The following is a 12,087-nucleotide window of genomic DNA, read 5'->3' as shown; positions in this document are numbered from 1 at the left end:
AAAAAATTAAAATAAAAAATTTTACTCTGTACATATTCTTCAAACTTATCTTGGTTGTTGAGTTCAGTGTTCTATGGCACTTAAATTTATTTAAAAAAACATATTTTCCATTTTGAAGAGAAGCAATAAAATATCAATCTAGCAGCCTAGGAAAATAAATAAGAGTAAAGTTATATACCCATAAAAACTAGTAATAGGAGATTAATATCAAAATATAGTATTAATTTCTCTAGAATTGTATTGTACATCTATGAATGAAAATTCTTAGGATAGTAAAAGAATAAATGCTACTTGAAACAATGGTATTGAAGATGTACTAAAAGTATAGAGAACATTTTAAAAGTTAACATTAACTACTACTATTTGCATATACTGTTTGAGTTTCATCCCATTCAAAAATTAATCATGGCTTACCCAGTTCATATTCTTCATCATGTTTAATGCCATGACTCATCAGGGTGGATGAATTTGTCTCTGAGGGCCAATTCCCAGAAGTCGAGCATCCAGGATCAACTTCCTATTCTATGGTTCAGTTGTCAAGACTTTTAAGGCAATCCTTAGTTTCTTGGGAAATTTGTAGTATTTTCTCAAGATTCCAAGATCCTGTAAATATATTATATTTTTATTATTTTAAAACAAAAATTACATATGTTTCTAGCTCTCCTTATAAACAGCCAATATATTAACTTTCTTTTAAGTATTTACATTTAATTCAGTAATTGAGCAAAATATCTGAAAGTTTAAATCGTTATGCTAGATTCTATGAAAATGAGAATGATAGTCCAATACCTTGGATCGTTTCCTTTACTCACTCAGTCACTTAAATATGTATAAACAAAGTTGCAGTTATAAAATCATATCAAAGCTAGGAAAAATAGAAATGATGTGCTGGCTTTGTGGGAGCCTACCCAGTTTGGATGTTCACCTTCCTAGATATGGACGGAGGGGGGAGGACCTAGGACTTACCACAGGGCAGGGAACCCTGACAGCTCTTTGGACTGGAAAGGGAGGGGGAAAGGAGTGGGGGGAGGGGGAGAAGGGTGGGAGGAGGGGGAGGGAAATGGGAGGCCTGGAGGAGGTGGAAACTTGTTTTTTTTCTCATTTTCTCAATAAAAAAAAAGATTTAAAAAAAAAAAAAGAAAAGGGAGTTTGAATCTTATACTATCCTGAATTTAGCAGAATGCATAGTTTTACACATTATGTAGTCATTGGGACGTCATAAAATGATGCAATGCTTCCTTCCCACAGGTATCAGTCATGCACCTTTACTCCTGGTCTACTGACAGGTCAGAGAGGAGACAGCCTTTCCCTCACACACGGGAAGCAGCACCTTAGTTCTATGACTAACCCAAGCTGGCCACGGGTGATGGACTTAGACACTCTACAAGTCCTGATATGAATTACTCCATGTGTGGTTCCTGGAAACAAATGATTGGGGCTTCATCTCCCTCACCCCGGAAACTTCTTAACATAGTAATGTAATCCTAGGATTTTGGTAACATCAGAGTAGATACTTATGTCACCTCCTTATTAAATGAAAATCATATCACCAGCTTTTTACCTTACTGTAAGAGAAACTAGAAATGTTGTGGGTGACTGGAACCCATTTGTTGTAATTGCTGTCTTCATAGTTACTACTGTGATAAAATTGCTGGTTCTCTATTAAACCAACATGTATCAAACAAATATTTTACCTATTACAAAACTCATATATTTAATACCTTTCATTTTCCTGCAGTTTTATTCAGGGCTTCTATTATGGGGAAAACACCACAACTAAAAGCAAATTGGGGAGAAATTCAACTGTACAGTTTATAGCTCATCATTTATAAAGTCAGGGCAATAACTCAAGGCAAGAACTGAAATAGCTCATACAGGTGTGGTGCTTATTGACTCCCTCTCCATGCCTTGTTCCACCTATTTTCTCATACAACCGAGGACCACCTGTGAAGGTGTGCTGTTGCCTACAGTGAGCTGGGCCTTCCCATTTCAATCATGAATCAAGAAAATATGCCACAGGCTTTCCCACAGGCCTACCTTGTGGAGGGATGTCTTCAGTTGAGATTCTCTCTTCCCAAATATCTCTTGCTTATGTCAAGTTGGCAAAATAATATCCAACACACCTCCAAATTTCCATATATGTCAGTAAGAATTATCAAAAATACTGAAGTCTGACTTAATTTTTAAAATATATGGTGGGATAAGTGCTTCATAATTAAGCTGGGTGGTGGTGGCACACTTTTTTAATCGCAGTGCTTGGGAGGCAGAGGCAGGCAGATCTCTATGAGTTTGAGGCCAGCCTGGCCTACAGAGAGGGTGCCAGGGCAAGCTCCAAAGCTATGCAGAAAAACCTTGTCTCAAAAAACAAAACAAAGGTTGCTTCATAATTAAATTAAATATACAACTATCTGGAAAAAGAACAATTACAATTTCTATAGCTAAAACTATATGTCTCACAAATATGCCAAGTAGAAATTACTGTGACTTAGATTAACTAGAATATCAGCTGTATACCTGGCATAAGAAATGATACAATCAAAATTGTACAATTAATGAGGCTTAAAGACGATTTTATTCTGAATGTTGTAAGGTTTAGTTTGTAAGTTTTTAAGTAAAAAGGTGATGAGGTACTGTACTATTTCTTGGGAACAGCAACAGCAAAGATGCCAGAGAAACCATTGATAGCAACAGTTGTCAGAAACCAAAGAAAAAGCATCTGTAAAAATATATCCCCAAAACTAAACTTGCACATTTTCCTGTCTTCCTTTGTGTAAACTCAATAATAGGCCCTAGACATGGAATAATCAAGGTAGCTAGTAAAGTCTATCAGCTCCCCAGAACAGAGAGACAGATGAGAATGTATGGAGGTGAAATATGGCTCACTGCAGTAGACTTCTGTGAGAAAAAGTGGACACAGGAGAAACCTTGATGTTACAAAGTAGGAGAACAAATGAGTAAGTAAGGTTCTCTTGACCAGAGTCAAACAAAGCATTACTCTATTCCATTTCTCTTTGCTCCACATAAAGGGCCCTCATTGCTACATCAATGACGCTTATTTTTATAATATTTTCATGCTGCCCACATATCTCAAATCTAACTGACCTCAGACCATTGGTGAAAGGAATTTTCAATACCCCATTTGGCTGGGAGAATGTAATTCCCAGGAAAGAGTGGTGTCACTAAGAGTGTCTAAAACTTTGGATGTCATCTTCCGATGCAATGAAGAAGTCAGCTATGTGACTGAGTGACTTCATAACATCTTTGTCACAATCCAGGTGTACATATTTTCCAATTCTCTGTTCAGCAATTATCGGTAACATGGAACTGTAAACAATGAAAAACATTAGAACCAAGGACTGACTTTTCTCTGCCCAAAAAGCTGGTTGTGAAATACCATCAGCACAGTAGCAGGTCTCCAAAGGTCCTGGTTTCCAACTGTTATAATCATGGCTTGAGTTTTCTGTATCCTTCTTCTGGGTTATTCTATAATATCTTGCTTCTTAGCATACGAGATAACTTTATTTAACAAGCTCACATAATTTGAAGCTTATGGAACAAAATTATTATTAGGAGTAAGAATAACAGTCATCACACTTTAGATGGCATTAGTATCACTTTTCCCCAAGAATTACATCACACTTAAGTCAGAACATCCCTGATAAGACAAATAGCCTTCTCATAAAGTACTATAGATGATAGATAGATAGATAGATAGATAGATAGATGATAGATAGATAGACAGATTAGATATTTACCCTATTGCTTTTCTGCCCTAAAGGATTTTAACTATCAAATCCATTTATATAGTTAGCAGTTGAATATTCAGGTGTGAACGCTTTGAAAATGAAAGTATGGAAATGGGCGTGGATTCGTTCCTGAAGATCTCACAGACTACAAAGAGATACAAAGCAGGTACATAAACAATGAAGCCAGAAGTGAGCAGGCCAAGAGTGTTGAGGACTAGTTTCAGGATCACCATGGAGGGAATGGTGGGGCTTGAATATTTAGAGCACCAACTAATTAAAGGTTGTAATCAATAATATAAATGGACTACTATAAATAACAATATAAATGAGTTACTACTCATTTAGAAAATTAAAATTGGTAACAGCATATGATTTTTAGGAGAATTATTACATCAATAGGAGGATGATCGGTTATTAAAAGTCTGACAAGGTAAAAATGGTAAGATTTAAAACTCTATTAAACATAGTTTAGAGATTATATAGGTAGGGTGTTTTTAGAATTGTTCCTCACATGTTCTTGTATTTGAAGATTTTTTCTTCTAGTGGTTGGTACTGTTTGGAGAGGTTAAGGAACCCCTAGGACATGGAAACCATGATGGAGGAAAACATCACTGTGGTGGACTTTGAGAACATAAATTCTTTCCCACTATCTGTTTTCTCTATGTTTCCTTTGTGTATTTTGATATGGCAGCTTTCAGTTTCTTGTCCGTATTGCCAGGTTTCACTTACCATTATGGGTGCTTCCTCTGGAACTTTAAGAATAAATGGACTTTTTTTTCCCTCATAAGATACCTCTGGTCATGGCATTTTACCAGAACATCAGAAAAACAACTTATACAATAGGGATCTAGCTAGTCACATTGATTAACATTTATTTATGATTTACTAGGTAAAAAAAACTGATAAGCACTTACAACAAGCTTATGGGGTAATATGGAAGAAATAAAGTTGGTCACTCTGCTGAGAAACAGAAAATACTTAAAATGTGTCTTTGATACAAAAGTGAGATGGTTACTGATACAATCAGTGTCCTTTCTGTAAAAAAAAAAATTCAAATTTGTTAAAAAAATACAGAAAGAGAGAAAAAAGAAAATCTGTATTTATTTATAAACGGATTAATAAATGTTCTAAGTGGGCATAGTATTAAAATGAGTCCTGATAACTTATTGCTATACTCACAGATAAGAGCATCTCTCAGTCCTCATTGCAAAACCTTCTTCCAGTAGATGGCAATTAAGGGAGAGACCTTGCCAAAGTGATCAATGTACAGAGAATAAAAGACTGTGAAGTTCTGAGCCCTAATGCTACATATATATATATATATATATATACATATATATATATATATATACATATATATCATATATATCATATCCTTCATGAATATTCAAGGGGCTGGAAAGGTTCAGAGATGGTCAATAGCATTAAGGACACTGTTTTCCACACACAGCGGAGCAGTTGCACATATGAATCTACAGTTGCTGTGACAAGTGGTACAAGATCTGTGCAAGCTTCATAAGCCTGAAATCACACCACTAGATGAGTAGATACTGCTTTTATCAGCTCCTGAGGAAAGAAGACTCCATTTTCTTTAACAGGATAACCCCCAGTAAGTCGTCTATATACCAGTGAAGTCTCTACTCCCAAGATTATCTCAGCAATATAATAATAGATTTCAAAAACTAAAATTTTACCTTACATTTTTTCCAATGAACTGCACATGTACAATATTTTAAACAAGAGTAAAACATATATACCATGTAACAAAAATACCTTTAAATTTCTATTATTATGCCATATTCCCCTAAATGATAACAAGCATCCGTAACCCAGCAAGTAGCCAACAGCCACGCACACCATTTATTGTGAATTTGGGTATTGTTTTCTCTAGACTGCTTCCTCTTACCTGTGGGTAAAGGATTCTTACAGGTCCCTTAGAAAATTGAGATAATGGCCAAGTCCTGGGAAGACCAACAGTAACCTTCATTGATAAATAGCACCTGCCAATTTCAGGAGTTCTCCCTTGATCAAACCTGATTCATATTAGCCTGGAATGAATGCATAGCCAAACCTCTTCTCCAAAGCATTTTTAACTTCCATTTGACAAATGGATTTTTTTACTTCCATTTTAAAGTTAAGACATTCTTAAAGTATCTATGCTGGCTTATTTCATCAGTTCTCTTTCAATCCCATATCTCTTATCTGCTACTCTTCATGAACATTCAAAAAATTCAAAATCAACACAAATCCTATAAAATCCAGACTCCCTGTGTATTTCTCCTTGTTACATTGCTTTTTCATTTTTATTACTTTTATTCTTTCCCTATGTACTCTATTATTTTCAACTTTTTATGTCTTTTTACGATTGTCCATACTCTTTTTATATCTTTCTTAAGCCTACACACACTGTAAAACACACTGGAACCTGTTTAGAGTTTTTTGTTTTGTTTTGTTTTTGTTTTTTGTTTAATCTGGACCTCTTTTACTGCATATCTCTAATCTTAATCTTTTTTTTTTTTTTGACCCTGTGAGCAAACTTTAAAATGCTTAGCCAGCCGGGCGATGGTAGCACACGCCTTTAATCCCAGCACTCGGGAGGCAGAGGCAGGTGGATCTCTGTGAGTTCGAGACCAGCCTGGTCTACAGAGCTAGTTCCAGGACAGACTCCAAAGCCACAGAGAAACCCTGTTTCAAAAAACCAAAAATAAAATAAAATAAAATGCTTAGCCAACGTTGGGTCCTTCTTGTGGCCCTATTGGCTGGCTCTTCCTGCTTCTTGGGTAGTAAGACGCAAACCTAAAGCTTTCGACCTGGTCAGAGATGCATTTGACCAGGAAATGCATTCAGTCCCCCAACTATGGAATTCCAGTGCCCTGCACTGAGGCATGCATTTCTACTTACCTTTTATTTATAATTAAAGTGGGAAAAAAGATGTTCATGTGCTCTGCTGTACCACAGACCTTCTTAAAGGAGCCATACTTTTTTTCTTCTTTTTTCCTTTATCTTTCTTTTCAAGCTTTTCAGGACCTATGGAAATTCGAGAGCCCCATGTTGGCATTTCAAAATTTTGTTGTTCGGTTTTACTCTTTTATTCTTTGTTCTTTGGGAGCTCACTACCCAGGTCCTGAATAAATGCATGGAGGCATTTTCTTTCTTATGAATGCCAGGTCTTAGCTTCTCTTGTTTCTAGACAGCCTTTCCTAACTTAAATTATCCCTTCTATCTTTTATATCTTGGCTTTTATCTTTCTCTGTTTCTATATACCTTTCTTTACTTCTTATTCCATGACCTGTTGTATTCCATATACCTGTTGTATAGCTGGGTGGCTGACTCCTGGTGTCCTCCTGCTTTTTTTGCTCCTCGATCTTTTTTCTACAGATATCTCTTTCTATTTATTCTCTCTGCCTACCAGTCCCGCCTATCCTTTATCCTGCCTTGCTATTGGTCATTCAGTTCTTTGATAAACCAAAGGGGTCTTTTAGACAAGCAAAGTAAAACAGCTTCATAGAATTAAGTTAACACAATGTAAAAATATGTAACATATATTTGCATCACTAAACAACTGTTTGACAGCATAAACAAATGTAGTACATCTTAAGGCAATATTCTGCAATAGGATATCTTTTAAACACATGTTAGGCTGAGGCAGGAGAATTACCAGGAGTGTGGGCCCATCTGAGACTATGCAGTGAGTCCCAAATCAGCATGAGCTACAGATTAAAACCTGTCTCAACAAAAAAATAAAAGTAAAATACTAACAGCAACAACAACAACAGAATTTAAAAAATTAAGAATAGCATGTGTTCTAATTCACATAATAGTTAGTCATGTGTACAAAGCAATTTATAATGAAATGTATAAATAAAAGTTATGGTGCTTGACTTTTGCCTGTAGAGGAGGATATGTTGTCTATTGCTTCATTCTTTTATCTGATTGTGATTTAGCACACCCTCTTAATAAAAACCAATTTGAATTTTAATGAAGGAAAGATATATTCACCTCTAACATATTCTTTCATGTATATATCAGTTATGTCTATCTTATAAGTGGTATTGTCATTTCCATATAATAGATTAAAATGCTCTGAAATTTAGTAGGTTAAATGATTATTTTTGTATGGCAAATAGAAGAATCATAACTTTTTACTTATGAAATTTGCACCAATCAAGACGTGACCACAATGAAGGTAATAATAGTGCACTGGGATAATGCTCTTGCATACTGTAAAGATTTGTCACTTGTATTGGTTTAACAAAATGCTGTTAGGAGAATTCTGGGAAGAGGAAAGGTACAGATGCAGTCATCAGCCAGACACACAGAGAAGGCAAGATGAGAATGCATTACTGACAAAAGGAACCAAGCCACATGGCTAAATATAAATAAGAATTCTGGGTTAATTTAAGTTGTAAGGGCTAGTTAGTAATATGCCTGAGCAATAGGTCAAACAGTTCATAATGACTATAAGCCTCTTTGTGTTTATTTATGACTGAACAGCTGTGGGACCAGGAAGGACAGGAACTTTCATCTACAGAATAGGAGCTGTTTTTCAGTACATAGATATTAGCTGGCCCAGAAGCTATTAACTATTTAGATGAATGGGGCCTGGGCATAAGACCTTGAGTCACTATTCTCAGTGACAGGACTCCACTGGATTGCCAGGAGTCACTCTGCTATCCTGTGATGAGGAGCAAGGATGAGGCCCTTTTGTCAGAGCAAATTAAGAGGTTAGGATTCATGAAAATACAAGTAAGTTAAGTGAGGTGACATTATAATATATGTTGACTCACAGGTTCACACCTTGTTTGCTGTATTGGCTCACTGTCCAGTTATTTAAACAATCTGACCAAGTTGTTTCTTCTTTCAAAGAATAAATCTGAAATATAATGTACATCTTCCTATACGCATTTATGGAAAGTAGGCTGAATTTTTAAGTTAATATTTTATGTTTGTATCTAGTTTTCAAGTTCAGAACACTGAGTTTAAAGAAGCAAGGAATGAAGAGGGTGGTTTGTTTTGTTTTGGCTTGCAGTTCACAGAACCTGTCATGATGGGGATGTCATGGCAGTAGGAACTTGAGGTGGTCACACAGTTGTATCCACAGTCAAGAACTGGAGAACCATGATTATAGGTGCTCATCATTCTCTTTTTGATGCAGTCCTGTAGTTTAGCTATGGAGTGATGGATCTTCCATTTCAACTAACCCATTCGACAAAAACTCTCACTGATATGTGCAGAGGCTTGTCTCCTGTCTAGACCATAGTCAAATATTACCTGTGACCATGGCCTTGTGATGACTTCCCGAGCCTTTCTGAGACATGGAAAAGAATAATCACCAGGACTGTTAGGCACTTGGTTGTTGCTAATTGTTTCTGTTACACAGAAGAAGGAAATTGACACATGAGGCGGGTTGTCAATAATCAACTGGGTGACAGTTTAAAAGTTAAAAGGATTCAAGAAAGCAATTAGAGAAATCTATATTTCAATCATAATATCATAATATTGAACTCAATATTATGTGGTAGAATTTAATTCTAAAAATTGTATAAGTATGTGAGAGCTAAATGCTCATTATTCAAATGACCTTTGTTGCTCAATGAATAGAGCTCTTAAGGGGAAGAGGTGGGACACGAAGACTGAATTAGAACATGTGTGTGCTTGCTTAAGAAGGTGATCCCACTGGCCTCTTCTGAACTACTGGGCCTACAGGAAGAGCTTACTCTTTCTTGGTATAAGAGCAGCCTTCTCTGACCTGAAAGCTATGCTGTAGCTTCACCTTAGGTGGAACACTTGGAAGATGATATTTATCCTCTCTAATACCTGACCTCAATTTCTTACCTAACTGCAGTTTGGTTCTATAACTAGGGTGAACTTGCCGAAGATCAGGGAACTAAAAAATGGGATTACTTACCAAAGGAACCTGAAGACATAGTTAATGTGCAGCAAAGAGAATCATGAGTGCATGCCAGAGAGTTGATCTTGATAATGTTAGACCGGAGCGAGGGTTGAAGATGATGAAAGATGAATGTGATAAGCTAGACTTTGTCAGTAAGGAATCCTTATCCCATGAGTAAAAACTCCCTGGCAAGGCTGGAGGGAATAGCTCCAATATTTATTCTGTTTGGATGGTTACCACAAGCTTGGGGTTGGGGAAGGGGAAGTCTCACATTCAATTAAGTAGAAATGACAGAAATGCCTTGGCAGAGTTTTGACTAAGAGTTCAGAAGACTCCAAGAAGCAAGAGACTTGCTGGAGTTATTCAGTTGTGCAGTAACGGACTTAGTAACTGGAGAAATTGAGACCACTCTCATCTGCATCTCTAAACGGACTCGGATTGCAATGGGATGGGGAGTGGTATTGTTGAGAACCAGGGCCAAGGCCCCAGAAGGGTATAAATGTATTCAGTAGAGATTTCAGTACATTGAACCTTACATATTTCACATTTAACATAGACTTGAAAATTAAATTCAGCAAGTACACTTGGTGCATTCTTTTTGTTGCTGTAGTTGTTGTTGCAAATTTTGCTTTTCAGCTTTGGAATTCTTTGGAATTTGACTTCCATATGAGTGATGTGCTATATGTTTGGCTTTCACAAACAGCTTCTCAGCTTGTCCCAAACTCTGGGTAGTCACCCTTCCTCCACAGCATCCTTGCTTTTTCTACTGTCCTGTTTACATTTGTCTAGAAAAGTCAGTTTCCCCAAGTAAATTTTTAGACCCTTGCAAATGGGCTCAATATCTTATGCCTCAGAATTTATTATGGTGTTCTACGTTGAACAAATCATCTGTTAGAATTTTTCCATCTGTTATTTTAATATTTCCATTTATTAAGCACGGTATACCTTTTAATCACTAATAATCAAAATGTCAACATTACAACACTCACACATTATCTTCTTAATTGGCTGAATCACTTTAAATCATTGAGATAAGCTTAAGTAGATGGAAGATTTAATATGGAATGATAAACTGTGATGTGTAAACACCATAATAAAGTGAGTCGTTTGCTTTGCAGCCTGAAAATTAAGTCAGCAATGTCAGATAAACAAAAAGACAAAGCAGTCACAGCTATAAAATATACACTGTTAAAACATAGGCTTCTTTGCTGTACTTCTGTCATCTAGTTCATCACGATGTCTAAAATAGTACTGTTGCCATCCCAGGACTCTTCCATAGTTCACCATATCAAAATGGGAAATTTGATATGCTTCATAAGGAGATCATCAACATGTCTTAGCCCAGCAAGAACCTAAAAATTATTGAAATCAGGTGCCTGATAATAGACTTTACTACAGAAGTGAAAATGCTTTAGTTTTGATGAGCAAAGATCGGTGAGACAACGTGTGTGCATGTGCACGTGTGTGTGTGTGTGTGTAATTTTCAAGAATAAAGACATATATAAATAATCTAAGTGAATATACTGTTAGTAAGAACGTACCTTTAAATGTCTGAGTGCTTCAAACAAAAAAGTTCATTTGAAGATTGATATCACACCTTCAAAGGAATACTTACCCCTAGTTCCTTGATTAAAATCAGGCCATCTCCTCCTTGACCAGCCCTGACTTCCTGTTTCTTTCAACATTTACAATTACTTTCAGGTTGGCACAGAGCCACTAACTTCACTCAAGTGCATTTCCTGGGCAGATTATGGACCCTTATTAAAGGTTCAGTGCTGCATCTTGATTCTACCTGTTTTTGTAATTCTAGGGTGCTGCGAGCAAACAAAGAAAGCCATGCTTCCGCTTTAAGATTTGTCTGCTTCTGAAACCCAGAGTGCTGTAGTGTAATTATTTCTGTGGTAACCACACAGGAAGTATCTTGCCTTGACAGTTTAGACTCGGAAGAAATGGTTATGGGGCTCTGTAGCTCTTCCAATCCCCAGTGTTAAACACCTCGTTTACAACATCCCAAGCTGCTGCCTTGCTTGCCTTCTTGTTAGCATTGACATTTTGGGTCTTACAGTATCTTTGGTAATTTTTTTTTGGTATTTTTGTTTTGATTTCAGTCTGTTTTCCTAAGGACAGGCCTTTCATTCGTGTTTTATCACAAAGATTGTTGGCCCTCTGTATAACAAGCTTCAATATCCATAGTTTTGACCAATTGTGAATCAAAAACATTCAGAAAAAGAAAACTGAATCTGTACTGAACATGTGGAGAATTCTTTCTTATGATTATTCCCTGAGAAATGTAACACATAATACTGATTTATGTAGCATTTAAGTTCAAAAGCATATTGTAACTAATCCAGAGAAAAAAGCAGTGGGGGGCCTATGCCTACTTGACAAACATAGATACAGGAACTGAGGATATTTGAATAGTATTATCTGTACGGCATCCTAAACTCA

This window comes from Microtus pennsylvanicus, chromosome 5 (genome assembly GCF_037038515.1).
Source record: "Microtus pennsylvanicus isolate mMicPen1 chromosome 5, mMicPen1.hap1, whole genome shotgun sequence".
NCBI lineage: Eukaryota > Metazoa > Chordata > Mammalia > Rodentia > Cricetidae > Microtus > Microtus pennsylvanicus.
Note: the sequence above shows the minus strand (reverse complement) of the source record.